Here is a 25,459-nt window from a genome sequence, read left to right as displayed (position 1 = left end):
TACTGATGGTATGTCTGAACTCTGACAGATGCGAAAATTGCACATCGTGGAAAAAACTGTTAAGCCCGATATATGTCAGTACGTAACATGAAATTTAGCTTAATGAAGAATTTTCTCATTCTAGACAATTTCATACAAAATCTAAGTTTGTTAATTTTTTGTTATTATAATTACAGTAATTTACCGTGACCAACGATTAAGCTAGTAGTTGAATGAAATGTCAGCCAGCTAAATGTTGTAAGGTTGTCATTCTAAGAGAAGTAACTTTCATCGATATGTAGGGCTGGTACAGCGTTCCGGCATCACCCTGGGAATTTTTTTAACTCACTGCATCAAGTCGGAACCGGAGATTTAAAAGAGTAAACGTATATTAAATCGCATCGTAAGTACAATTTTCCTCTGCGCAGGCATCTGTGAACGTAACGATGAGCGACCAACGTGATGCAATTGGTAGGGGCGTGGAGTGAGGTAAGTAGCGGGGTGACGCCGATCGTGGTACACTTTTCATATCAAACTGTTATGCTAATTAATGAAATTGATCAATTAAACCATTTCTCCCCCTAACCTGTAGTCTTGCTAAGTGGTTTATGAGCGCTGAGGGTTGATTTATAAACCCCTGTGGATAATCAGTCCTTGTGAGAGACCCCCAATCCCTTGCACTCCCCCCACTGCTCTGAGAAAAGGGCTGCCAATTCTGGAGCAATTTTGATATCAAATTAACTTAATAATTAATTCAATTGATCAATTAATTACTCCCTTTCACACTGCGAAATTCCCAGCCCATTGGAGGGTCCCACCTCTCCCTTCCCCACCACTATTGGCAGGAAATTCACAAATAGGAGGGAAATTCAAAATTTCGGGGTAAATTCGAATTTTGGCGGTAAATTCAAATGCAAAAATGGTTCAAATGGCTCTGAGCACTATGGGACTCAACTGCTGTGGTCATCAGTCCCCTAGAACTTAGAACTAGTTAAACCTAACTAACCTAAGGACATCACACACATCCATGCCCGAGGCAGGATTCGAACCTGCGGCCGTAGCAGTCGCACGGCTCCGGAGTGCGCGCCTAGAACCGCGAGAAATTCAAATGCAGATTATTGTATTGCAGAGGATATGATAATAATTAATAATAATATATTCTTCATTTGTATAAATTCAATTTTTAATGTCACTGTGTAGGGAAGCAGCCTACTCACGTCGTAGTACATTCGCATCAGTCTTTCCATTGTGTGCCAACCAGTCCGCTGTAACTAGCTCTGACGTCATAAATGTTGCGCAATACTTTAAAAATCAAGCAAATAACCTAAAACATTTCTAGCATGTCAGGAGTAATACTAAATTAATATGTGTTGAATATCAGTTCGATAACTTTAGCCATTTTCGAAATTTGGACGTTTTTCTGTAAAAAACATTGGCGCAACAGAAAAGAGCTAGAGAATTAAAATTTTATATTTAGATTCATTTTTCATAATTATTTAATAAAAACAGTACTTTGGATTTCACAAATTAAAATTTTAGTGGAAATTCATGATTTTCTGGTTTTCGTCTTAAAACTTAAGGAAGCAAGATAGATTAAGTAGGCTAATAAATAAGGCTAGGATGTTTATATTTAAGTGGAATGGAGATCCGCTATCACCATAAGGATGTGAGAAGTTTCATTTGAATACCTATAAAACTATAGCGATAGCGTATCTCCAAAGGGCCAGTTCAGAGCTCGTCTACTGCGTGCAATGTAATTAAATTAATTCTCTCGCCCAAAATATTTAACTTAGCCACGTCAAAATTTTATTATCAATACTTACTTGTGTGCTGAATGCACATTTAAATTCAGAGCTTCATCGGCCATCAGCAAGAGAAGCTATGATTTATTCGGTAACTTAGAGTGGTGCATTACTAGCCCAGCGGCTAGTCGGGAGAGCCGATTTGATCAGGCGTTCCCTTAGCCGTCCGCACCGCGGCTTTATATATAAGAACGCTGTGCGAGGAAGCAAGGCCCCAGTTCTCTCCAGACGCTGAATAGCACGTCATCTGTGTCGGGAGTCGACTCGCGTCGCGTCGGTATCATTGCTACAAACAGCCTCGGATGCCATATTAAGTTACTCGGAATACGCGTAACCATGAAATCATTTTCGAGTGAAGTGTTAATTCTGGGTTGACTTTAATTATCGATCTTCAGTTTGCGTATTGTCGTAGTTTCACGTGCCGCCGCAGGACAAACATTCTACCATTATTTAGCGTGGCGTTTGATGAACCTTATCATCAAATTATGGCGAGCATTCATTGAAATATTTAACTTGGACAGTCATAGTGGCATCAGCGCATTAGACTCTGAACTGCTCTGTTAGTTAGATTGTGTGGATTATTTTGTTTTCATCTGACTTTCAGAACACAGAACGTTTTTTTTTTTTCACGACCGTTTTTGATTATAAATCCCGGACAATCTCCTAATTCCTCAGAGCTATAAGCTGTAACTATAAGTGTATTCTCAGATGAAGTGGGCACTAGGAATTCTAATTACAGGCTTCACGTTTTGCTAATCACTTTCTGGTTGCCAATATTGTAGTTAGAGAGCCACTGTTGAGAACGGCGAAAGACAGCATAAATAACATTCTAAATAATAGGAACATTTTTAACAACAATAATTCCACCCGCCGCCAAACATATGGTTAAAACAGCAAGGAATGCAGTGTTTCTACATTCTACAAACATATATAAAATTAACATAATTCCACCCGCCGCCCCACATATGGTGCATCGGTCGGGAAATAAACTGAGTAAAAGTGAAAGTGATTTTTTTTTACTATTCGGATTCGGGAGTGAAATGCGACACGCAACTGGGTAATAAAACAGTGATAGTGACGTGTGCATGTGGACGACGTAAGCCAGTTTCGCCTCACCGCAGTCGTCCGCCGGAGCAGCCGGGCCCGCGCCTGCTGTTTCGGGCCACGCAAACACACAACAGCCGTCGGAGAGCCGTCTGCAATTCAGCGAGCTGCGTCGCTTCAGTAATCCTGGTACTCCACGCCGGCAACGCCATACGTCGTGCAGAAGGAACTAAGTTAAGTGAAAAGCTGTTAAAAATTTTACTAACCTGCACTAAAAGACTGTCGGCGATGGAACCGCCAAAAGAAACTGAGGTTAAACTTAAATCAGAACCTATGTCTGTTGAGGGAACTGTAAATCCAGACAACGGTTCAAGTGTAAATATGCATGAGAGTAGTAATATTAAAGTGAAATATGAAGTATTGTCTCCTGACAGTAGTGTGAAAAGGGGCAATGATTCAATAACAGAGACCCCTGTAGTAAAGCAGAAATCAGAAATTGTTAATTTATTGGATGATAGTTTATCTGATGAATTAAAAACAAAACAGCCATCAGAGGTGGTTGAGTTTAAAAAGGATAAGTTAGATATGACTAATTAATCAGAGGTATCATTTAGTTTTGATGATTCTGGTGTTGGAGCTAGTTTTTTGTCACCTGAGTATGATAAAAAACCAGCTAGTGAGCAACCCAAAGACACTGGGGCTATTGATTTAAATGTTATATTACAAGCAATAGCTGCCAGTAATGCAAAAATGTCAGCCAGTAATGCTAGAATGACAGCTGAATTAAAGTCTGAAATTGTGGCCAGCCAAACAAATTTTAATAAACGGTTTGAGGCAATGGACAATAAATTAGAATCCAATAATGCTGAATTAAAGTATGAGATTATGGCCAGCCAAACTAATTTTAATAAACGATTGGAGGTAATGGACGATACCTTCAAGGCTGGTTGCAATAAGTTGAAAGAGGATCTGGACAGTTTGAATTATAAAATTGATTAGAATCATGAGGATATTAAGAGAAAGGTTGCTCAACAATTTTCTGAAATGTATAAAACGGTAAAATCCGAAGTTGCTGAGGTCCGCAAAGACTTCCAAATGGAAGATGCGAAGCTGGAGCACAAGTTAACAGAAAAGATCGAGGCGGAACCTGAACTGTGCTCAGGTAGGTTTAAAGATGTTAATATAAAAGTAAACATATGTCAAGCAGAAGTAGACGCAATAAAAACTGATACTACTCATATTGTGCAAAGAGTAGATAATGTTGAAATGAGAGTGGAAAATATTAGTACTAACATTGCTAACATTGAGAATAAAGTAGCTTCAGTAACTTCTGGTAATGGTAATATACAACAAGTTGTAGCTGCAAACGCCGCTTTTATCGGGTGTCGGCAGTTCTTGCGGTTCGATCCAGATAAAAATATCCACCCGCTAGATTTCTGGAACGATTTTGAAGATGTGATTCCACCAACTTGGTCTGAACGAGAGAAAATCTTATGTATTAGAAGCCATTTCGCTTGTGACGCCATGCGTTGGTCAGCTGATGTTATGTTGAAGTGTGAAACATTAGCGGAGTTTAAAATAGCTTTCATTAATGAGTACTGGTCTAGCAATAAGCAGAATGAAGTGTTGAGAGAATTTTGGAGTGTAAAACGCTTCAATGCAGGCAAGGAATCTATTAAAGAATTTGCTAGGTCATGGATTTCACGTTTGTCACATTTGGCGGAAAAGCTAAAACCGGAAATGATTATACTAGGTCTTGAAGCCAAACTGCCATGGTATTGGCAAACTAGAATTATATCTGCCCCTAGAGACAATCTGGATCGTTTCATTGAATATTTGGAACGTGTAGAACGTGTTGCTGCCAATGAGGAGCAAGCACGTAATAACAGAAATGCTGATAACAATAGTAGTAATTTTAAGAACGAGCAGAATGGCAACGTAAACATCAGAACAGCAGGTGTTCGTCATCCTAAGAGAGGTAGGAATTGGAGGAATAATCATCAGAACCAACAATGGCATCCAAGTGATAATAATTTTGTTCCAAACAAAATTATGCATGTAAACAACAGTACGGAAAGCAATGCTATGTCAGTCAACTATAATGAAAATAAAGGAAACAACAGTAGGCCGAGGCAGGAAAACTAGTTCCCGTCTATGAGGACACTGGCGCTCACCAGGCGGTTACTTTTCCTAAGCCAGTAATTACAATAATTGGTAAGACAGATCAGAATACTCAAACTGAACATGTGGATGAAGTGTCGGTAGCATCTAAGGATACAACAGAAATATTAGATCACTCACAGTATTTGATAGATACCGTGTTACAGACGCTTTCTAAGTGGGAAGAGAAAGAGCAGGCGCAGCTGTGTAACGATAGGGAAGAGCTACAAAATATTGAATTGTCAGGTGAAGAAGCAGAAGAAATTCATGCTTATGTTTACGATGAGGATGATGTGCTCTTATCTAAAGTGCCTGTGCAGGATGTTGATAATGTACTAATAGATTTAGGACAGGAGATAAGTGAGAATGTAGAGGGTAGCCTGTTGGGGGTCGATGAACCCAGTAGCTGTGACCAGTTGTCACTTGAGAAGGAAACCGACGATAATGGTGAAAGTGGTTTAGCTGTAACTAGTGTTATGCCCGGTCTGGAGGCGCAGAATCGCTCAGACTACAGTAATTTGGGTTATGTTCAGCAAACTAAATGTAATGAAGTCGTGCGGTGTTTCGATTTGAAATTAATAGTCCGACTGGAAAAGGCAGCTGAAAATGTAATTCAGGAAACCCCTACACACTGTGACCTAAATGTAATGAAGACAGATGTCGATCACTTTAGTTGGAGACAAATCCAAAAGGAACTATTGGATGAGTTTGAGGAACCACCTGTACAATCTAGAATAAGCCACCCTATAATAATAGTGAATATGTTGGGTATCAACGTACGTTGTCTCTTAGACAGTGGAAATGAGGTGAGTGCGATATCTCAGCCCTTCTTTGATGCATTACCTGGTAAAGACAAGCTTACAGTAATGAGGGTATCAGGACTAAGAATAATTGGTGCTACTGGCAAGGTGTCAAAAACGATAAAGCATGAAGCTTTGCTGCCCTTTGATATTAATGGTAATTTAATTGATCATCCATACTTAATTGTAAATAATCTCAGTATTGAAGTTTTAATTGGCATAGATTTCTTGTCGAAATATCAGTGTGTTGTTGACTTTGAAAGAAGCCAGTTAAAAATGGTCTTGCCGATAACCAGAGTAATTACAGTACCTTTTAGTGATAAACATGTTGTAACTAACAATGAAACTTGGGAGCTGCCTATACGAGTTCTGAAAAATAGGATATATTGGGACGAAAGTGTTAATCTTAGTAACAGTAAGCTAAACACAGAAGAAGAAGAAGCAATTATTTTGGACAAAATAAAAGCTAAATTGCAGGAAATCGATAAAATTTCCGCTAATCAGAAGGAAGAACTGAGACAGGTTCTAAAAAGCCATCATAAAGTATTTTCAGATCGACGTGGCGTGGTCAAAGGTTATGAATGAATGCTGTAGGGAGGAGGTTGTTCTATAACCTCTACACAGTGTGGCAGCTGTGCAGTCCCAGCTGTGTGAGATCTTCTTTCCATTTCAGGTCTCACTCATTCTTCATCTTTCCTATCCACAAAAATTTTGACCCCTTCTTTCCAATATAAAAATTTTAATAAACTAATGAATGCTGTAGGGAGGAGGTTGTTCTGTAACCTCTACACAGTGTGGCAGCTGTGCAGTCCCAGCTGTGTGAGATCTTCTTTCCCATTTCAGGGCTCACTCAATCTTCATCTTTACTATCCACCAAAATTTCGGCGCTTACTCTCTAATACAAAAATTTTCCACCATGACTATCAAGCCATGAGTTCTGTAACCATTCAATCCACCGATTAGTGAAGAAAAATACCTGATATGACAAACCTAACAGTGACATAAACAATAGAGAAGTATGACGTAATTAAGATACAAATGTATTTGAGTAACAATTATGTATAGAACCATGGTAATATTATAAGTACAAAGTTGTTGTTTTCTTGGAGATGGTCCCACAATAGTAATTTAAAAAGATATACGAATTCGTGTACAAGCAGGGTCTGAAGTGGTAATGAAACCTAGTGTACGCATTAGAGCTAACTAAATAATAGTAAAAGAGATTGCTTAGTGTTATGAAAAAAAATGCAGATAAGTTGGAAGAATAAACTCACCTGGTGTAGCAAGGAAAGGCAGTGTAATAGAATTGAGCAGTGTTTGTGGTTGAGACGTGAAGGACACGTCCCTGAAGTGTTTATAAGGTTGGAGCTGGCCATTATTTTGGTGTAGTGTGTGACAGGACACACCTACACGTATTGAGGTTATGAGTTGGAGGCGTGAATGCGACCATAGGTACCCATATGTTAGATGAGACAGAGCAGCTCATGGTGTCCTATAGGTTTAAGGAATTTAGCATTACGCTCGTCCATAATTACTTGATGCACTTTAGTGGTAGATCGAGAGAGACTACCTGTGGTTTCAGCGTCCGATCGAGTGGAAATTGATTGCCACGTGAGCAAACTGATCAGCTGCAATACACTATAGGTATACTATAAATGTGCTATCCTATGCTTTAAATGTTAATAGAGTGAGTATTACTTAAGTTCATACACTAGCAAAGTAAATAAGTAACATAATGACAGACGTGAAACATTATTGATAGCTCAGCATAAATACACTTCGATGGAGTAAATACATAATTGCAGATGTGGAAATGACACAACAGCAGGGGACCAATAAGTGAATTTAGTCAACTAAACGTAGTATGTTTTTGAACACTCATAACTGTACTGTTACCAAAAGTTACTCACATGTACAAAGAAGCTGAGAAAACTACTAATCAAATATACTCATACTATCTCTAAGAATAAGGTAATCAGAAATGAATCAGGTAAGTGAATAAAATACAAATGTATCAGGAAGGTACCGAGCATTGGTTCAGTGTTCCGGCCCAGAAATAATAAATTCAGATTAAATAGGATTCAAGATTGTGTGCCTTGAGCATAAATTTTCTCTAGTACGTGACTAACGGCGTTTTGAGCCATTTGTTTACCGATTTTATGACAGTCAAGTAACCGTGAGAGTAAAATTAAAAAGGTTCTGTTAACTTTGTTCCAGCAAAATATTGAAGGATAAAACGTATATATCCCCATTTCATTGTGACCCACCCTTAGATGTTAAGTGAACAGAGTCTGAGGCGCTCTTTTTGTTTGTTCTACAGGACAAACCAGATAATGGCAGCCTGGTAGCTGCGTGAAAGCGTGGACTGACTTGGACACAACTCACAGTGACCCCTCCCCTTTCCCCATGTAATTTAGAGTGAACGTGAAGGACGCACACCATAGCAACTTCCCCTCCTCTACCCTTGTGAATGGAAGTGTAGGATGCCAGCCAAAGCGGCTACAACCACATGTGTAAAAATGATTTATGAAATTTTCTTTCAGGTTTAGAAAAGACTGCTAAGATATAATCATCTGTTTATGTATCTTGAATAACTTATTTTTTTTGAGTTTGTGTATGTAAAAATGTATTTAATGGATTTGAGATTTCCATAGTTTTACATATTTTATGTGTTTGTTTGTCTAAGGCAATATGTATGCCAAAGTGTTTCATGGACTTTGCTTAAAAATTTGAGTGATAATGTTGCTTAAGAGGCAGTGAACATGCCCGCAATTTAAATAGTTGAAGTAGGTAATCAGTTTTCTTTTAATATTTCTACATGTTTACATTTCAATTTTAATTTTCATAGGAAGTTAAGCTGTACTCTTGCTTCCCTTTTTGTAATTAACTTTTTTTTCGTTCATTAACATTCATAAACAAAAAATTTAAGTAGAGGGTGATGTAGGGAAGCAGTCTACTCACGCCGTAGTACATTCACATCAGTCTTTCCATTGTGTGCCAGCCAGTCCACTGTAACTAGCTCTGACGTCATAAATGTTGCGCAATACTTTAAAAATCAAGCAAATAACCTAAAACATTTCTAGCATGTCAGGAGTAATACTAAATTAATATGTGTTGAATATCAGTTCGATAACTTTAGCCATTTTCGAAATTTGGACTTTTTTCTGTAAAAATCATTGGCGCAACAGAAAAGAGCTAGAGAATTAAAATTTTATATTTAGATTCATTTTTCATAATTATTTAATAAAAACAGTACTTTAGATTTCACAAATTAAAATTTTAGTGGAAATTCATGATTTTCTGGTTTTCGTCTTAAAACTTAAGGAAGCAAGATAGATTAAGTAGGCTAATAAATAAGGCTAGGATGTTTATATTTAAGTGGAATGGAGATCCGCTATCACCATAAGGATGTGAGAAGTTTCATTTGAATACCTATAAAACTATAGCGATAGCGTATCTCCAAAGGGCCAGTTCAGAGCTCGTCTACTGCGTGCAGTGTAATTAAATTAATTCTCTCGCCCAAAATATTTAACTTAGCCACTTCAAAATTTTATTATCAATACTTACTTGTGTGCTGAATGCACATTTAAATTCAGAGCTTCATCGGCCATCAGCAAGAGAAGCTATGATTTATTCGGTAACTTAGAGTGGTGCATTACTAGCCCAGCGGCTAGTCGGGAGAGCCGATTTGATCAGGCGTTCCCTTAGCCGTCCGCACCGCGGCTTTATATATAAGAACGCTGCGTGAGGAAGCAAGGCCCCAGTTCTCTCCAGACGCTGAATAGCACGTCATCTGTGTCGGGAGTCGAGTCGCGTCGCGTCGGTATCATTGCTACAAACAGCCTCGGATGCCATATTAAGTTACTCGGAATACGCGTAACCATGAAATCATTTTCGAGTGAAGTGTTAATTCTGGGTTGACTTTAATTATCGATCTTCAGTTTGCGTATTGTCGTAGTTTCACGTGCCGCCGCAGGACAAACATTCTACCATTATTTAGCGTGGCGTTTGATGAACCTTATCATCAAATTATGGCGAGCATTCATTGAAATATTTAACTTGGACAGTTATAGTGGCATCAGCGCATTAGACTCTGAACTGCTCTGTTAGTTAGATTGTGTGGATTATTTTGTTTTCATCTGTGACTTTCAGAACACAGAACGTTTTTTTTTTCACGACCGTTTTTGATTATAAATCCCGGACAATCTCCTAATTCCTCAGAGCTATAAGCTGTAACTATAAGTGTATTCTCAGATGAAGTGGGCACTAGGAATTCTAATTACAGGCTTCACGTTTTGCTAATCACTTTCTGGTTGCCAATATTGTAGTTAGAGAGCCAGTGTTGAGAACGGCGAAAGACAGCATAAATAACATTCTAAATAATAGGAACATTTTTAACAACAATAATTCCACCCGCCGCCAAACATATGGTTAAAACGGCAAGGAATGCAGTGTTTCTACATTCTACAAACATATATAAAATTAACATAATTCCACCCGCCGCCCCACAACTTGTATGGAGGGACGTAGGACACTCTCTTTATTTCATCATCTTTGGAATACTAATGATGTCTATAACATCACAACCCAAAACCGCTGGCCCAGAATAATGGTGCAGTTTAACTCCCCTCCTCCTATTGGCAGCAACTTCAAAAATTGTAGGGAAAATACAATTTTTTTCCAAGGGCTCTGAAGCAGATTAGTTGCCATTGATCAAGTGGTAGACAGTAGCTCTATCAAGCTTCATAACTAACTGATGGATGTAGAGAGGATATTCCCACTGTTAGTCTATCTTTAGAGTATCTCCTGCCAGTGTAGCCAATACCCTATGTGAGAAGGATGGGTAAGAACAACAGGACAGCAAGTTATCACTGAAGTGCAGGGGAGAAGCTTGCTGCCGATACACAAGAGAATAACAGCTGGGAGGAATGCACACATAGGTAATAATATTAGACCAGCGATCCACTGCCATTGTGTAGCTTTAAGTCCCTGCATCTACATAGAGAACTCCTGTAGCAACATCATTGGAGAATGAAACAGCCTTATATTTATATACAAATCACAAGTCTCATTCTAGCCAACAGAAACATCGGAAATACGTTGTACAATTTTTTTTACTTATGTAGTGCTCATTATCTCACTTGAACATAGCATCTCAAGATGAAGTGCTAAGATCATGTTCTGCATTCGTCACAGGGTGCTTCCTCACTTTCGAACTCTCTTAAAGTAACCTAAAGTCTCATCACCTACGAAGTCTCTTAAGACAGCAGCACAGAGGAGTTTACACTAAATATCACTACATAAAATCGGAAATATACCTGATTTTATTACAATGGTCACCTCTCCCTGTGTAGGTGGGAGACAGAAATTCCATTAAAGGAAAAAATGCCTGATTACCACTCCAACTCATGAATTATAACCGTGGTACTTTCGCCCTCGCTTCCACCTGCCCGGCAAATTGATTGATTAAATTTATCATGAGAGCCCCTTTGCATGGTGAGTACTATTTTTCCTGCAGTCGGATTACACTCGACAAATAACTGATACAGTCACTTCAGTGGTGTCTCTGGAAGCTTCCCATAGGCTAGGTAGTCACTTCCTCCGTCACCAAAATGGGTGGTAACCATCTTCAAATAGCTGAAGATAGCTAACGGTAATTTATTTCTACCTTGGTTGCCTTATCATGCTGGTAGAAGTAAGTCACTCAGAATTCTCGTATACTGTTCCTGAACTAATACTGCTGAGACCTGTTGTTCTGTGGGGGCAGTAGGATGTTCCAATCTCTTCTCCACCCCTGAAATCCCTCCGTCCCCATCCCGGCGGCCACCGACAGATCGTTAGTGAAAAGCTGTCGCTACCACCACTAGGTCGTGAACCTCCAGCTACGTGTCAGTTCTGTACCGTTCCCAGCCAACAAGCCACCGCTTGTCAGTCTGACAGCTGTTAGTGATTCCACACTCACAAAAAGTGTCCTATCCTTCTCAGGTATGGACAGTTAAATATCGCTGGAGTAAATACTGGGATGTTGTACAATATGCTTTCTGTTATCCCTCCTGTAAACCGAAACGTTCTGAGATGTGTTTTCAAAATATCCCGAAAAGGCTTACCAAGTGAACAATACTAAAATACCGGTCTGTGACCGTCCCACCCAAAATATGTATGAGTAAGCAGACCTAGGTTTCCTTCAGAATACAGCCCTGTAGAAGCGTTCCTATTGGTTCCTGCCAAATTAGTGGCCATATGCTTCGAGAACTCAAATGGGAATCCTTTGAGGGAATGCAAGGTTCTTTTCAGTGAACGCTATTGGTAACCGACTTTTGAAATTTACTGAAGAAGGATTCTACTGCCGCCAACACACATTTCGTGTACAGGTCACAAATATAAAATACGATAAATTACCGCTCATATGGAGGCATACAGACAGTCTCTTTCTCCTTCCTTCTGTTTGTGAGTGGTACAGGAAAGGAAATGACTAGTAGTCGTGCATTGTACCCCCCAGCATGCGATAGAACGTATGCATATAGACATAGATGTACACTATTGGCCATTAAAATTGCTACACCACGAAGATGACGTGCTAAAGACGCGAAATTTAACCGACGGGAAGAAGATGCTGTGATATGCAAATGATTAGCTTTCCAGAGCATTCACACATGGTTGGCGCCGGTGGTGACACCTGCAATGTGCTGACATGAGGAAAGTTTCCAACCGATTTCTCATATACAAACAGCAGCTGACCAGCGTTGCCTGGGGAAACGTTGTAGCCTATCGTGATTGCGAGTTATCGTATCGCGACATTGCTGCTCGCGTTGGTCGAGATCCAATGACTGTTAGCAGACTATGAAATCGGTGGATTTAGGAGGGTAATACGGAAGGCCGTGCTGGATCCCAAAGGCCTCGTATCACTAGCAGTCGAGATGACAGGCATCTTATCCGCATGGCTGTAACGGATCGTGCAGCCACGTCTCGATCCCTGAGTCAACAGATGGGGACGTTTGCAAGACAACAACCATCTGCGCGAACAGTTCGACGACGTTTTCAGCGGCATCGACTATCAGCTCGGAGACCACGGCTGCGGTTACCCTTCACACTGCATCACAGACAGGAACGCCTGCGATGGTGTACTCAACGACGAACCTGGGTGCACAAATGGGAAAACGTCATTTTTTCGGATGAATCCACGTTCTTTTTGCAGCATGCATTATGGTCGTATCCGTGTTTGGCGACATCGCGGTGAACGCAAAAGGAAGCGTTTATTCGTCATCGCCATACTGGCGTATCACCCGGCGTGGTGGTATGGGGTGCCATTGGTTACAAGTCTGCGTCACCTCTTGTCCGCATTGAAGGCATTTTGAACAGTGGACGTTACATTTCAGATGTGTCACAACCCGTGGCTCTACCCTTCATTCGATGCCTGCGAAACTCTACATTTCAGCAGGATAATGCACGACCGCATGTTTCATGTCCTGTACGGCGCTTTCTGGATACAGAAAATGTTCGACTGCTACCCTGGGCAGCACATTCTCCAGATCTCTCACCAATTGAAAACGTCTGGTCAATGGTGGCAGCTGTACCTGTACACTTCACCAAAGCTCTGTTTGACTCCATGCCCAGGCGTACCAAGGCCGTTATTACGGCCAGAGGTGGTTGTTCTGGGTACTGATTTCTCAGTATCTATGCACCCAAATTGCGTGAAAATGTAATCACATGTCAGTTCTAGTATAATATATTTGTCCAATGAATACCCGTTTATCATCTGCATTTCTTCTTGGTGTAGCAATTTTAATGGCCAATAGTGTACATTTAGTCTACCTATTAAGATGTCAGTCCATCCATTTATAGACACACAAAACCCATGGAAGAATGTTGTGTTTTATTTATTAAGAAAACAAAACAAGAAACTTCTGGAGCTTATTGTCTCTGTAGAAACCTTTGTATTAGCCTGTAATTTTCTCATTGCCGTCACTCTATGAGACATATGCGAAACATCATGATATATTTTCTTTTAATACCTGGAAGAAATGGTATACAGTTCGCCTCTCAAATCTCCTTTTCAGTGGAGTATCGCTTATCTGCCGTATTCTGTCGAATCCACCAGTCTTCGATATATAGCATTTGAACCAAGCTGATTTCGAAAAGTAAGAGATGTCCCTCACCAAGTCACAAACCCGTGCTAATTCTCTCGAAATCACATCACGTTTCGACAATATTGTTCTATTAGTTAGAAAGATGACAGATAGAGAGCTTTCACTATGAGAGAAATAGTCCACTAATGTACAGGAGGAAATTCATAACCATGGAGAGTGTACATAGACTGCACAAAGAAATTCAGAAGCATAACACCTACTGTTCAGCGATATTGAATCACTGATTGTAAATATCCCTCTAGTACGTAATCTAATCCCCTTTATCCTTTTCCTATGATTATCACACTAGAAATAAGACAGCATAATGGTGTCTGAGTTTACATTGAGATCACAGTGTCTCCCCCTCCCCCCCCCCTCTCTCTCTCTCTCTCTCTCTCTCTCTCTCTCCCCTTCCTCTCCTTGTTTTTTTAAAAAATTAATTGGTAAAGCTACAAACTAAAAAACGTTGAAAACATCAACTGATAGAGAACTCGATAAGATATTACCATGTCCCTCTCTCCTAATATACTGAAAACAAGTACCGTCTGCGTCTTGACATCGAACATATGTGGTGACTGCAGTAAATATACACATATTGGTCCACTGGAACAAGTTGCGAGTGATCAAAAGTCACTTCCACAGACATGTGTAAGGTTTTGCCATCTGAGTACAGATGGCAAGCAGTGTATAACTACAGTTTTATAGAGCCCATACATTTTTCATTCTACCATGACTTTGAGGTCTGTGTCACATGTTAAACTGTCATTAACACATTTCAATCCACTGGCTCTCACAGAAAACTGGACACTGAGTGGTATAAGGTAAGCTGCTCCCACAACATACAGGACAGTTGAGATTGTCAAAAATTGGAGGACATCGCAACATATGGAAACTGGAAGAGTTTACGCCACTGCAGAGCATTTCCAAATAGCTATCCAAAGGTGATGACCTCTAAATTTAATCTCACCTTCCACAGTGACAGGGTAGCAGATGCCTCAGTGTTCCATTTTGGAAGAGACCAAAAGCACTGATTCCTCATATTGGTGATGCGTGTTGCAACCAGGTGTAAGATAACTGTTTCGATGTCCTAGGTGACGATCATCCTGACCTCTAAATCTTTGGACATTTACAGCTTTCATTTTTATGGCTTACAGTGCTTAACCCCACGTGAAATGAGGTGTAATCTACATAACTTAAACCAATAAAGCACAGATAGCATGCAATTGCGTTGGTGGAGGAATGGAATGATTTTCATACATCCAGGACAGCATGAGAGTAACTTTATTCATTCACATTTTTGTCATATTTATTTCAGTTTTACGTACTTTCCATCAGTTTCCGTAATTTCACCTTCTTTTTCGTAATTTAAACGCATTTTACCCAATTACTCGCGTTCCCAACTATTACTGTCAACATTTTGTTATGTCAACAAAATGTCTCATCATGTCGATCTCATGGTGCTGTCAGCCAATGACATTGCAGAATGATTCTCAATTTATTTATCACTGCTAAACCACCTCCATCCATTACTTTGCTAGTGTTATACACATGCGGAAATATCATGAACCCTGTTACACTGCTTGCCTCGCATAACACAAATACTGATTCTTCGTGTAGGGAACAGCCATCAGCAGAGAGAAGGTGCGAAAACAACTTTCCTTAGGTGTAACACTTCATAAATTCTGTAAGATTTTATGACAGTAGCCCATCTCTTCCTATGTGGATGGGAGTCACAAAGTATTCTCGGATTCGTAGATCCTGAGTAAAACCCTTGATTGTCTCTCTATGCATCTTGAAACTATTCCTCTGTCTTTAACCAACCCTCTCTGCAACATTGTCTCTGATTTGATTTAGAACTGACCAGAAGTGTGAGGGCACTATACTCGCTACATTCGACATCGACTGAAGGAAGAGAGTGAGCTGAGTTCCACACTATCGATACACTTCGATATTTTACTTTTGGAAAGGGAAAAACAGGTGTTCGAGACTGGCACAACCAACTGACGCTAGTGATATAGACCAGTATTCTCATTCCAGTGCTGTAACTGCCATTCTGCGGAGACTGTTCCATACCAGTTTTACTTACGTCACCCATCCAATTATACACGGTCTCTCCATAAGCATGCATACTGAGGAGTTTAGCAGTCCTCATTGGTGTGTAGTAGATATGAGTCTTATGCATTTAGGAGTATTATGGTGATATAACCGATGATTAAGAAGAAGAAGAAACATATTGTTTATGTATGAAGGACCTCCAGACAGAGGGAATTTGACACATTTCAAGTAAATCACTTCTGTAGTATTGTTATAGTTTTTGGATTCCATACCAATAAGATGCTGGAAAGGAAGTAATGATCGTAGGACACACACACACACACACACACACTCCTAAGGCTACATGATTCTGCCCTTAACCCTTTGTTTCCTGACATAAGAAAAAAATTTACTTTTTAACATTTTCTTTGCAGAATTTATGCTATTCTGGCCTTAAATGACGGTAGGATTTTTTGTAAAATTTTATTTTATTTTTCACAACTCTTTTCTCTCCTGGTACTCAGAAGTACCGTCAGACTCCACGGACAGAATCACAACATGCGCAGAAAAATGCTCCAATTTTTGTAACTTGTAATTTATTCCACATAAATATTAAATATTTTTACATTAGAAAAGTAATTAACAGAAATATGATATTTCTGAATTTTTTTTAAATTTCGCATCAATTTATTCTAGAGCAACTTCACAATACATAGTAATTTAGCTATACATTTTTTACAGTATATACATATCACATATTTAGTGATACCTCATGAAATTGTATGGAACAGTTCTTTTTCTCATTGCAGCACAAATACACTTTACATGTACTACATTGTGAATGCGGTCTCGACTGAATTTTATTTTTCGCACACATTTCGCAGCGTTCTCTTTTACAACTGAACACTACAAAATGGTTTCCTCGGTTGCCAAGACGTGCATCCTTCGGAACAGAAAAGTTATCCTTCCTTCTCTTTGGGAGAGTTATTTCATCTTTACCAGAGTTTCTCTTTTTGAGATTTGGCACTTGCTGTTCATTCATTAGCCCTAGTGCCACAGCACGCCTGAATTCCAGCAGTGGCAGTGCCCCATGTAGATCACTGAAAATGACGTAAGCATTGACAAAAGCAATTTGTATTGCTCCGCAGAAGAGACGGTGCCACCATTTCTTTGATCGCTTGTCAAGACCACAAGTTGAACGTAATCTGTCTGCATGATCCACACCACCCATGTTTTTATTGTAATCACATACAATAACTGGACATGGTATAGTCATACTAGTTCCATCTATCTGTTTTCTTGTCACTACGCTCTGTTCAGTGCCATGGGAGTTTGACGCAAAATACACTACTTTATTTTCCTTCCATTGAAATACTGTTAGGTCTAAAGATGACACTCTGTGATTTGATTTAGACATTTTTCTTTAGGTAAATTCCCTGGCAAACCTTTCCTGTTTGTTCTAATTGTTCCACAGGCAAATGTATTTACCGATATCTGTGTGAGAAAAAGTGGACAGAACAACTAGTGAGAGGTAACGCATTGTTGCTACAATAAAGTGTTCGCACAACCTGACGGTACTAGTAAGTCCGCCTTATATTTCCACTTTATCTCATTCACTTGTAATGCTTCAAACTATTATAAAAAAACAAAGAAGCTAAGTACGTACAATGGAAAACTCAACGGAAGTTTCAATAAATTGCGCACAAATTCAGGCAACACCATGGAAACAAGCACATACAATCTTCTGTTTTCACAGCAGCGCGCGAAAAACAATTTCAATCTCTGACCGCCAGAGAGGTCTACGTATTGCACAATAACATCTATGAAACAGTAGAGCAGAGTTACTGTTACGTACCAACAGGCTCTCAGATCACGAAACTGCACCACGAGAAAATAATGAGAGTCAAAACTTACTGGTACTTTTAAGTACCTTCAGGCAACAAATGGTTAAACATGCTACAATGTTAAAGCAATGTGGTTTCCGATAGATTAGTCGCATGGAGTGCAACGTTATTAATACTCCACTGCAGAAAAGATATTTCCAACTACTGACGTACTTTCATCTTGCAAGTTTTCCATACCACTCACTATGGCGAGAAACGTTAAGGTGATAAAGCTACTACCTTCTACACAAAACAAGAAAAAGAAAAACAGATTCTTTGTGAAACATGCACTCTATAGCTTCCCAGAGGTGTATAGCGCTCACAGTCCACGTCCTATTATGGTTCAGAAAATATACTATGATAGCATCAGTCCTATAAAATGACAGTCAGCAACGGAAAAAATACGTTAAACAACTACCTCTTATGAGTGATGTTTGATAGTGAAATTACACGCCATGCTACACTAACCGCATAAACAGAACATGGTCTCTTCCACATGCAACATCGGTCAAGCAAAAGTATACACAGGGATTGCAGTACCTCGCAAACAGCTGTCACTGACTTAGAATCAGTACACTCATGAAACAGAAGATACGATTTGTTTCCAAAATTTGACCGGAAAATGGAGTACTTTGCATACATTTTCGTTCATGTGTAGAAGGGTGCCGAAATAGGTTTTCCATTGGTTTGGTAGATGTGACTCATCACACATGCTTTGGAACATTGTGGTATGTGGAGGTTTGCTGTTAATGATTGGAGGTATATAGCGCTCTAAGTCACACACAGAATACGCCATTGAATACGAATCGAACACAGATTATACCACACAGCTGACAGAGCCCAAGGCAAAAACGAAAAAAGTGGTTAAATGTGCAATAAATGACCTACCACAACAACTCCCCCTCTCTCTATAATGCACCATCAGTCTCCCATTACATCATACCTCGTTACAACCTCTCTCAACCGATCACGCCATCTACCTTCTATCATCATTTAACGCAAATAATTGTGAAATTGCTCTCTTTTCTAGAAAAGCATTCAAGACGGCAGTCAACTTGCGTGCATTCCTATTACGTCAGTAGACGTACTGCATAATGTTGTTAAAACACATGCAGCAACTGTTCTGTAAGGTATTTGCTAGCTGACACTGCATGGTTGTGATTGGTAGAAAGTACAGATAAGCGCATTGCTAATACTGTCGACGTGGAAGCACTGGGAACGAAGGAAACACTGATTTTTAGTGGTCAGCGATAAGACGGCTGGAAAAGACTGTTTAACGTGGATGATCAACAAATGAAGAGCCAAATCACAAACCCAGATGTGACCCCAAAGTTATCCGCAAGCACATTATAGATTCTGATGAAGGGCTAGGACATGTGACTCCTATAAATTTAACATCATATTTAGCTAAAGACTACTGTATTACCAGCTTTGGGCTGCAATATACAACTACCGAATGACTCGCATGTTTGATTCTGTGGAAGATTGTTTAAATGATTTAAACTCTAACAAACATCGTTTACAATGTGATTCTCTGTACTCTCTATGGTTTTTAACAACATTCTGCAGTATGTCTTCCGCTGTAATAGGAAAACATGCAAGTTGACTACCATCTTGGATGCTTTTCTAGAAAAGACAGAAATTTGACATGGATGTACATTAAGGGATGATAGGAAGTAATGGAATAACCGGTTGAGAGGGTTTGTAACGAAGTAGCATTTAATGGTACACTGATGATACATTCTAGAGAGAGAGAGGGGGGGGGGAGATGCTGTGGTAAGCCAATTATCGCATATTTAACGATTTTTTCCATTGTTCTCTCGGGCTCTGTCAGTTGTGCGGTATAACGAGGGTTCGCCTCATATACAATTACTTGTTCTGTGAGTGACTTACAGTAATATCTACCTGCAACCATTAACAGCAAATCTCTCCATACCACAGTCTGCAGAGGACTTCAAACATTTCTGATGAGTCATGTTCACCAAACCGACGGAAAACCTATTTCGGCAAACTCCTGTAGATGAATGAAGATATATGTGAAGTACTCTATTTCCCTGTCACATCTTGGACATAAATCGAGTCTTCAGTTTCATATTTGCAGTGATTCTAAGTGAGTGACAGGTGTTTGTGAGGTACTGCAATCCCAGTCAATACATTTGCTCTGCCGATGTTGTGTGTGGAACAGACTGTTTTCTGTTGATGGAGTTAATGCAACATGGCATGCAGTTTCTCTTACCTAACACCGCTGCCATGCATTTGTCTATTTCCTCATAAAATGTCGTTGTTTCATGCATTTTTCCGTAACTTTACGGGAGACATCAGTCACTCTTCGAAATAAGGTGGATTCAAATGCGATATGTCGAGACTGGTGAATTCGTGAGAACATGGAAGGTTAGCGATACTCTGACGAAAGGGAAGTTAAGAGGTGAGCTCTACACCGTTTCCTAAGTATTGTGGGAAAATATATTACGATCCTTCACATACGTCTCGCGAACTGACTGCATTGACAAAGTTTTCGGGTAATACGAAGGTTTCTACAAAAAGAAAATCAGCAGCAGAAGTTTATTCTTCTGTTTTCTCGATAAATGAGAGACCACACCCTTCCGTGAGTTTTGGGTACCTATAAATGGATGTACTGACATCTCAATAGATAGAGTAAATTTACGTCTACATCTATATGCATACCCCACAATCCATCGTAGGGTGCGTGGCTGAAGGTACTCTGTACCACTACTAGTCATTTCTTTTCCTGTCTTATCTTCGTGGCCCGTATGTGAAATGCATGTTTTCGGCCCTGGAAGTCTTCTGTAATAAGCATCAAATGCTGGTTCTCAATAGTATTCGTCGAAAAGAACATCGCATTCCCTCAAGGGATTCCCATTTGATTTCTCGAAGCATCTGCCCAGTAATTTGGTGGGAGCCAATAGGATCGCTTCTACAATGCTATATTCTGAGGGAAACCTTGGTCTGCTTATTCATACATGTCTGAGATGGGAGATCAGATGACAGGCATTTTGCTATTACTCACTGGGTCAGCCTTTCCGGGATATTTCGAACACACATCTGAAAAAGTTTCAGTTTGTAGAAGGAAGGAGGGGAAGCATATTGTTCTACATCCTGGTATTTACGCCAGAGATATTTAGGAGTTCAGTCCTTCTGAGAAGGATAGGATACCTTTTGCGAGCTTGGCGGTATTAATAAAAAAAATGTGTGTGAAATCTTATGGGACTTAACTGCTAAGATCATCAGTCCCTAAACTTATACACTACTTAACCTAAATTATCCTAAGGACAAACACACACACCCATGCCCTAGGGAGGACTCGAACTTTCGCCGGGACCAGCCACACTGTTCATGACTGCAGCGCCTTAGGCCGCTTGGCTAATCCCGACCGGGGCCGACCGAAGTGGCCGTGCGGTTAAAGGCGCTGCAGTCTGGAACCGCAAGACCGCTACGGTCGCAGGTTCGAATCCTGCCTCGGGCATGGATGTTTGTGATGTCCTTAGGTTAGTTAGGTTTAACTAGTTCTAAGTTCTAGGGGACTAATGACCTCAGCAGTTGAGTCCCATAGTGCTCAGAGCCATTTGAACCATTTTTTTTAATCCCGCCCGGCGGCGGTATTAACAGCTGTCCGGCATGGCGAGCAGATACCGCAAGATATTTTGATTGAATTTCAACCTCCCACGTTCACAGGGAGAGATGACTATCGTAATAAAATCAGCCATTGTACCGAATTTATAAAGTGATACATAGTATTTAACCAATATTTACAACTCACCTGTGCTTCTACCTTAAGAGACTTTGTAGGTGACGAAACCTTTGGTTAATTTAAGAGAGTTCGAAAGTGATGAGAAATCTTATGACAGAGCTAGAGTAGGAACTTAGCACTCCATCACAAGCCAAAATTGATTTAATATTCTAGTCCGTGATGCATGACGTGGCAGATATTGAGCTGACAAGAACAGAATCTTCTACCTGATGAGGGAACACTTGGAAGACATATAGCCAGTGCCATAGTGCTGTAAAGGTTTTTCCCAACAAGTAACGATACTTTTGCGATGTGATAACCTGTGTATGTTCCGATTTCTTCTGTCTTTGAAAATAGTTCGTATAAAATGGAGGAAGTTAGATTTCTTGTGAGAAATTAGAGGTGTACTAACAAAACAGCATCTTCTCTTCGGGTTGTTTCTTTTCTTTATTGTTATTTTAAACACCTTGTACAAAGGTGGACTGTCAACAGCATAGTACGCTGCTCTTCAGCCTCGAGTGATACAATATAAGAGATAAGGGAGATACAGATGATACAATACAAATGGCGGGCAAAAAACTGTAGACACAGGAAACAATATACACGAAGCCGTTCACACTGGACAAGAAAAAACACTAAAACCTGTTGACACGGCACACGAACACTGACGACTGCGACGGCACAGGTGAACGGTGGGGCGTGACGGCGAAAGAACACTAAACACAAACACGAAGGCACACACACGAAACACTGATGGCGATGATCTCCGGCGCGCGAATGTCCACTGAGCGTGTTCGAGTCCGGGGACCTGCCAAGAGAGGAGGAGGGGGGTCTTCGGGTTGTGTACAGTGGATTATTTAAACTGGGGAGGGAGTCTATGACGGGAGTGGAATTGCAGTTCGAACTCTACACCAAGTCGCTCCTGTTTGTCTCGTATTGGGCCACGACCAGCAGCAGGAGTGGTCACGAGGGTCAGCAACCGGAAGCAGCAGCTTCAGCCTGTTGCTAGCGGCAGTTCCACAGAAATGTTCCGACTAGCCAGCTCTGCAGGTACACAATACATTCGGTAGATGGCGATGGAGCAGACTGGAGGTGGCTTGTCAATTTTTCGCCTTGGGATGCGTTATTCAAATAAGATAATGAGCACTACTTTCGTAAAAAATATCGTATGACGTATTTCCCATGTTACTGTTGTCTAGGATGGGACTTGCGTCTAATACATTAGGTGTAAGTGTGGTTGATTCCCCAATGATGTTACTACAGGAGTCCTGTCGATCTTCTGACCTTCCTGAAAGACCGGAAGATCAAACACTACACGTACAGAACGCTGGACGAGAGAACCCAGCAGTGCGTGATAAAGAGAGTGGATGCCGCTACTCTTAACGACACAGTACAGATCGCGCTCTGTTATCTGGTATTCGACTGCAGAAGTGTCTCCCGGATGACGGGGTTCCGCACATACTTACAGCTACCGCACTCCGTGTTTGAGTTGGCCGCCACGGCTGGTTCCCGCGCCATCTTGTAGATAAAGGGGTTTCTGCGGATGGACGTACGTGTAGAACACAACCAACCATCAATGCCCCCCCCCCCCATCCCCCCAACAATGTAACAACTGCCAGCGATTCGGCCCTTCGTTGTGGCCTGGCGACTCGTTGCCGCGGATATGCTGGCAATCACAGATCCAACACATGTATACAAACACAGCCAAATCAACGACGCTGCGCTAACTGCAATGGGCCCCATGCGGCCAGTTTCAGGCAGTGCAGTACATACAAACCGGCGCCGAAGCGTAAACAAGACAAGCACAGGGCTCTGCACGACATCCCACGTCCCAGGCCAGCGCCGAACCCAGTTAGGAACGGCGTAACTTTTGCCAAGGTTGTACGCCCTGGCAGAACGGCACAGGCCGCGGAGCCTAAGCGCCCTTCACATGCACGCGAAACAACCGCTGCAACAGCTACACAACAGCCACAGACCACACCAGAAAACCAACAAGCATTGGTGCCAATACCTATGCCCGCAAACAACACGACCCCACTCCCGGAAGTCACGTGTTGCGAAGAAACGCACACTATACAGGAAAACGCACCTACACAAGAACCCCCAGAACCCCAATCCCAGAGGAAGAATAGACGCACACGAAAGCACGGGGCGGGGAACACCAAATCACCACAACATGCCACCCAACAACAACAGACCAGTAACACACAGGCAAACAGTCAACAAGACATTGAGACTGTAACCCACACCACCATCCCCCTCACCACAGAAGTAACACAGGCGCCACAACCTCTGCCACAGAACATAAACACAAATGCCATCTCTAACAAAACATCAATACCCGCACAAGCGGCCGCTAACTCTACAACAGCACCTCAGGCTGCCACACCCAACACCAACACATCACCTGGGGGAGTATTGGAAACACTATTCCCTCGACACACGACCGCTCAAATCCTTACCATGGTGGTGACGGCCGTCACTACATTCATCACCCAGCTCATGAGTGCCGAACCCGGGCAATACTGGGCTGTCATACACACTGCCATCACGACACTTCTTCACACCTTTACATGAATAATATACCACGCCCGGCCTGTAACGCAAACCCGCACACACTGTCACAGATCCTGTTCTGGAATGCAGACTCGATCTACATCAAAATGGCGGAATTTGCCGCGTTCTTAGAGCGCAAGGGAATCCTTGTCACACTACTGAGCGAGACTAAGCTTAAACCGCACAAACAATTAAACTTTACTGGCTACTGCTTCTATCGTACCGAACGACAGGGCGACGCCGTAGCAGGTGGAACTGCAATCGTCATACACAAAGACATTGAGCACACAAACATAGTGCTCCCTGAACTGGAAAAAATCGAGGCTACGGCCATCAGAGTCAAGTTCAACGGAGCCTACACCACACTGATATCCGTATACAACAGTCCTGTAGGCATTTCAACACGCGATATCAGCACATTACTCAACATCTCACCGCGAGTAATAGTCGCTGGAGATCTGAACGCAAAACACCCAGAATGGAATTCACGCATACGAAATCCCAACGGCAAAAAACTGTATGAACATTCACTAGGCAGAAACTACATGATACTAGCGCCGACTGAACCGACGCACATTCCCTATCAGAGGGGACACAGGCCAGACGTATTAGACATGGTCCTCATCAAGGGCATTACATCGACACTCAACGTTGCCGCTGAAAACGATCTGCCCTCAAACCACCAACCTGTAATACTATACATTGAGGAAACACTGCAGCACATGGAACAACGCAGGATGTTGGACTACGGGCGTGCGAATTGGACATTGTTCAAGGAAACGCTCGATAGCCACATCCCATACGCACACGAAATTAACGAAACAGCACAAATCGACGAGGCAGTAGAAACCCTCACTAACGCCGTCCAGGACGCAATGGCTGGCACCATACCTGATCGCACCTCAAAACAACACAGTGTGGCCCTGCCCCAGGAAATCCTAGACCTAATCTCAATGAGGAATCGCCTCAGGAGACAATGGCAGCGTACCAGACGCCAGTACTTCAAACAGCACATTAACAGGCTACAGTGCATCATACACGACAAAATACAAACACATAAAACACAACAGTGGAACCAAAAACTCGAAGGGCTGGACACCGCGCGACCTGGCGTGTGGCACCTAGACCGTCACTTCACCATGGAGAAAATGCACACCCCAACGCTCCAAGGGCCTGACGGACCTGCATACTCAGCGGAGGAGAAAGCAGAACTAATGGCCCGTACACTCGCAGCGTCATTCACACCGAACCTGTTACCATCAGATCCAGTGTTCACACTTGCTACTGACCAAGAGGTTACACGCATTTTACCCCAACCATCGCTCGA

The sequence above is a fragment of the Schistocerca nitens genome, chromosome 3 (assembly GCF_023898315.1).
Source record: "Schistocerca nitens isolate TAMUIC-IGC-003100 chromosome 3, iqSchNite1.1, whole genome shotgun sequence".
In the NCBI taxonomy this organism is placed as follows: Eukaryota; Metazoa; Arthropoda; class Insecta; order Orthoptera; family Acrididae; genus Schistocerca; species Schistocerca nitens.
The sequence above is the reverse complement of the archived record's forward strand: the minus strand, read 5'-3'. Positions refer to the sequence as shown.